Source organism: Montipora foliosa, chromosome 9 (assembly GCF_036669935.1).
Source record: "Montipora foliosa isolate CH-2021 chromosome 9, ASM3666993v2, whole genome shotgun sequence".
NCBI lineage: Eukaryota > Metazoa > Cnidaria > Anthozoa > Scleractinia > Acroporidae > Montipora > Montipora foliosa.
Genome location: NC_090877.1, coordinates 11,294,771 through 11,299,770, shown reverse-complemented (window position 1 = coordinate 11,299,770; position 5,000 = coordinate 11,294,771). Strand labels below are relative to the sequence as shown.

The window sequence follows — 5,000 nt, the reverse complement described above, 5'->3', positions numbered from 1 at the left end:
TAATATCGAAAAATCCAGCATTCGAAGCTCCAAGGATTCGTATGCCAGCCGGCATTTGCTCCTCTCTGATTGGATGATTGTTTCTTGTCAGCCAATCAGAGAGCAGCAAACGGCAGCCGATCGCACAAGCCGTGCGAACGAATGTAGATTTATTTGACCGGATAATACAAACCGTGCGAAGGGATGCAAATTTTTTGGAACGGCTGATGAACGGCAATCTAAATCGATGTGCGATTTAAATTTAATAGCATAAGCAGAAACTTTTTTTTTTTTTAGGTCAACCGAATGATGTGTGTAGCGAATATAGCGAGCCATGAAATAGACACACTGATGTTATTGCTTGTCCTTTCATGGATTGCCGAACTAAACAAGCCTGTTCTTACTTTCGCTTCGAACCTGGCCCTCTGTTTTAGTTTTTGCCCAGAACGCATGCGAGACAACAAATGCGAAGAACATCCTGGATTTTTCAAATTCCACAACGTTCTCATCCCCGTCTGAAAGCTACTGAAAAATATGGCTCTTGCTCAATCGTTTCCTAATATAGGTGAACAACTCGTGTGTAAATACTGAACATGACGCCTCCAGTTATTTATATTTTCGAACGTCATGACTGCGAAGGAGACTTAATCTGTAGGCCGGAAGTTGAACTTGTTTGAAACATCGCAGATCGGATACTTGTTATTGAATTACTTTTTTGTATTTCGAGCGCGTGGACCTGGCATTTGCCCTTTTAAATTCCACTCTCGTTTCTTTAAAAAGACAGCAAGGCCGATGTCAACGAGCTAGCTTCTTCACCTTTGCTCTGAATTGCTTTAGGTAAGTGAACTCTCTCACACGACGTAGTCGATTGGCCGTGAACTGCCCTTTACAAGTTTAGACCACTTTGGGCAAGCGATCAAAATTCAGCCAATCAGTGCGCTCCAGAATAATAAATTTCATTCCTTGCCCAAAGAGGCCTACGCCTGTACTGGGCAGTTCACTATTAAAAGTAACAGCCAATTTCGTGGTGTGAGCGTACTAAGGCGATTCAGAGCAAAGTTAAAGAAGATGGACTGCGAAGCGGAAAGAATTCTTCAGATTTCGATGCAGAAATTGACGGACGCACATCAGCGGCGTTGTCTTGGACCTTCACTCCGGCGCAATTTATTAGTTTCTTGTGTCTTGAACAATGTGCTGTCTTCAACAGAGTTATCCTACTGTGCATACAGGACGGAATATAAGATAGATGTGGACATAGATGGAATGAAAAACGAACTTTTGCCTTTTGACCCATCGAAAATAACAGAAAATCAAAAATCAACGGAAGTGAAGAAAACAGGAAATGACAAAAAACGATCAAGACCAGATGTGGATGCGGTGCAGAAGAAACGATTTAAAACAATAACAACAAGCTTCTTTCACGGTGACGTAAAAATAACTATAACAGATGAATATTTTTTGTCTTAAAAAACAATATTATTGAGACTGTGTAGCTTACAACTGTTGTAAACACCATCAAATGAGGTAGTACTTACTTTGTACCTCTCTCAGGTATGATCTACAGAAAGCACTATACACAATTCCCTCAAAGCGCCTTTGGTTTGATCCATCTTCAGCAAATATTGGTTTTAAAAGGTTTGTAAGTTTCTTGATGGTAAGTTTGGCTGCTGGGCTTGGTCTGAAAATGTGGACAAGGAGTGGCAACTGTTTGCAGACCTGTAAATGTTGAATTTCAAAACTGTTGCTGTTGACTTAAGAAAAATGTAACCTTTCATCACTGAGAAAGAAAGAACTTTTCCTAATTTTTCATACAAATAAAATATACATCCTTTGTTACACGTATCAGAGGACACAAATGAACTCAAATGAATACAAGCCTGTTTACTAATCATCTATACACTGATTTAGAGAACACAAAAGTAATGACTGATCATCACAGCAACATTCATTTCATTAAGAAATTCCAAATCGCCTTTAAATTTTTTTTCTTCCCAACACACAATAACCTCACCAAAAAATATTTTTCTGAGATTTCATGTTGTCCTCTTACTAATGTAACAATTTCATAACTACTGTACAAAGTGAAACTTAGTTGCATTTCATAGGTCAGAATAAATTCAATACAGTTCATCATGTCCAACAACAGCATTTTACAGGGAACACGTGAAGCTGGACCATACCAGACATACTTCTAATTTGTCCAATCCTTTCTGTAAATTATGATAAGCTGCTGAGGATTGAATGCTGTTAAAGATGTTTTCCAGCTGATCTTCTGAAAAAAAACTGGGGGACCTTTCCATTCTGAACGATGCTTAGACCTAAAACTCAGTTTAAGCTTTCATTATTAAACTATATCATGACTGACATGAAGTACATACACAACTCTCAAATAGCATAGAAAAGTCAATACGAGTTGTGTAGATGTAAAATAATTGAAATTTCGTATAACTATTAAGCTCATTGATACCAAATTATTAGCAATAATTACATTTGGAGTAAACCAAAATACATTAACATTACAAACAGATGTGGATATATTACATCACTCAAATGACTTACACTCAGCAAAACAAATTATAGCAAAAGCAACATAGTGGAGACATTAATTACAGAAAAAACTATGTAAAATATACATTAATTGTAGATAATAGGCTACTGTGGGTGCTTCACTATAATCCTCCTCACCTTCTAGAGCTAAAAATAATCATAAAGCTCTGCATATTGACTTACATAATGCTAGTTTGGGCAATTTACATACTTGAGAAGGGACGCAATTCCATACTTTTGCACCAAAGCAAAGAAAAGAATTCAGCTGTTGATTCAGACGTGAAATTCAATGTGATATTTGGCACAAGAGGAAGCTCTTGCATTGTACCATGTACCAAGTTACACTTAAGAAATCTTTCAGAGGTTGCTTCAGTTGAGGAACTATTTGATAAACACATGAAGTGTGATACACCTTCAAAGAAAAGTAGTTGAATGGGTAGTATTTTCAAAGAGATAAAAAAAGGAATGACATGCGTTCGTGGATTCAAAAATCATACGTGATACACACTTTTGAAGCAGCAGTAATTTATTCTGGTGGGTTTTTGCAGCCGAAACCCAGGCAGTCAAACCCTATATCAAAGGAAATACTACTATAACCAAAAATACTATTTTACTATTGTAAATACTGTTTATAACGAAGTAAATAAACACAGCATTGCATCCCAGGTCAGTGAAAGAACTTGATGGTCAAGGCTATGACACACTAAGGGCATTGGAATGGGGATCACAGACAAAGATAATTACACTTTTAATCAGTGTGAGATTTCTTACCCACCAATTATCACTCCAACAATATAATAATCATCTGCAAGAAGTTCACGTATGCCATTGTCAAAATACTTTTCTTTAATTGCTGTGAGTATGAGCCGGAAGAACTCTCTCCTTGGGCCCCCATAGTCACGTGCTTTCTAGAGAAATAACAGATATTTAGTACTTGTTGCTGAAATACATTCTCACCTGAATGTAATAAAGGGGTGATAATTGTAGTCAAGTGGTAGAACTACCTGAGGAATACACTGCAGTATTTGACTACACTGAGCAGTTTTTTGAGTGAGAGATTTGACACATGTTAACATCATGGCGTGAGTATTTTGTAGAACGTCTGCCAATAACAAACTAACAGTAGGAATAAAAAGCACAGCTACAGTGTATTTAAGCAGTAATAAAATGGTAAGCACAAAACAATGAGGAACACTTGAATGAACACTTCAAATACAAAGCAATGAACATTACTATCAAGTCAGATATTCCTTATTTGCCTTTTTCAACATTCACATAATACAGTTCATTTTTTTTTTTTGGGGGGGGGGGGGGGGCCCCCAAGAAAACAATGGATATTCAGTTCACTGAAGCCTGATACAGTCCCAAGGAAAATAACTTGTATTGTTTTTATGTAAACCCCCCCCCCCCCCCCAAAAAAAAAAAAGTATTGCATTGTGGGATGGTGAAAATAGTAAATTGGAGAGATTACTGCAGGCATTAAGATGTTGCTTACAAAAAAACCTTACAGAAAGAATCAACTTGCCTCCCCATAAAAAGAAACCTCCAGCGTGAGGCAATTAGGTTTTCCAGAGCCCCAATTTCCTCAAATGCTGTGTCAAGTAGATTCATTCTGTCTACATTGATGTAGTTTGACTCCCCCTCTAAGACTTCACTGTCAGATTCTGATTCCAATTTCCTGCCAGTAACAATGACTTGCTGCATACATCGGAGACCTTCCACGGGGTTGTGTACAAATGTTTGTGCGGCAAAAGGTTACAACCTTTCCAAAAGCAGTATCAATGTCATCTTGTTTCTCCTCAGGTACAGGTACAGGTGAGTCGGAAACTTCTATGACTGGGTTTGCTTCCTGTATTTGTTGTGGAGCTTGGGACATCCCTGGATTCACTGACGATTCACTTCCAGAGTCAGAAATTTTGCTGTGCCTTCTACAATGCACCCAGTTACGCCATTGTTACCCTCTGAGTCTGAACCACTATTAAATCCAACTAAATTACTTCTTATTTCTTTGGCAGCCCAGGAGCACTTAAGAGGTGTTAAATCCCGGCAATTTGGTAGGCAATGTAGCATCTCAAATCCTCCTGCTTCACGTAATTGAGGAAACCCCTTCAGATCACCTACATCGTCCTTTTCACTCGAGACAAGCTTCTCATACACTGCACTTGCATCATCATCTAAGAGTAGCTTGATCTTTTTTACTCCTATGCCAGCTTTGTGCAAAGTTTGTTTCTCAACAGCTGATGGTGTTTTGCACTGATACCGATCTGCAAGGCACACAAAGTGAACAGTCCAAGTTCGTGGATAAGGATGTTTCTTGCTTCTACTTTAAGACTGCTACCGAGGACCCCTAGAATTGAAAAGACGCATTCGTTCCTCCAGGACAGCGTCAGGTAAAGGTACATCGCCGTTTCTGCTTGTTGATGCGCTTCCAACACTTCGAGAGCCAAACGAAGACCTGCTACTGTTCCCTTCGT

General features: G+C 38.6%; 1 pseudogene; it reads right to left on the bottom strand.

Moving 5' to 3' along the window:
- The window catches only part of LOC137971438 (E3 ubiquitin-protein ligase SMURF2-like), a 14,025-nt pseudogene that overhangs the window by 8,859 nt on the left and 166 nt on the right, over positions 1-5,000 (bottom strand).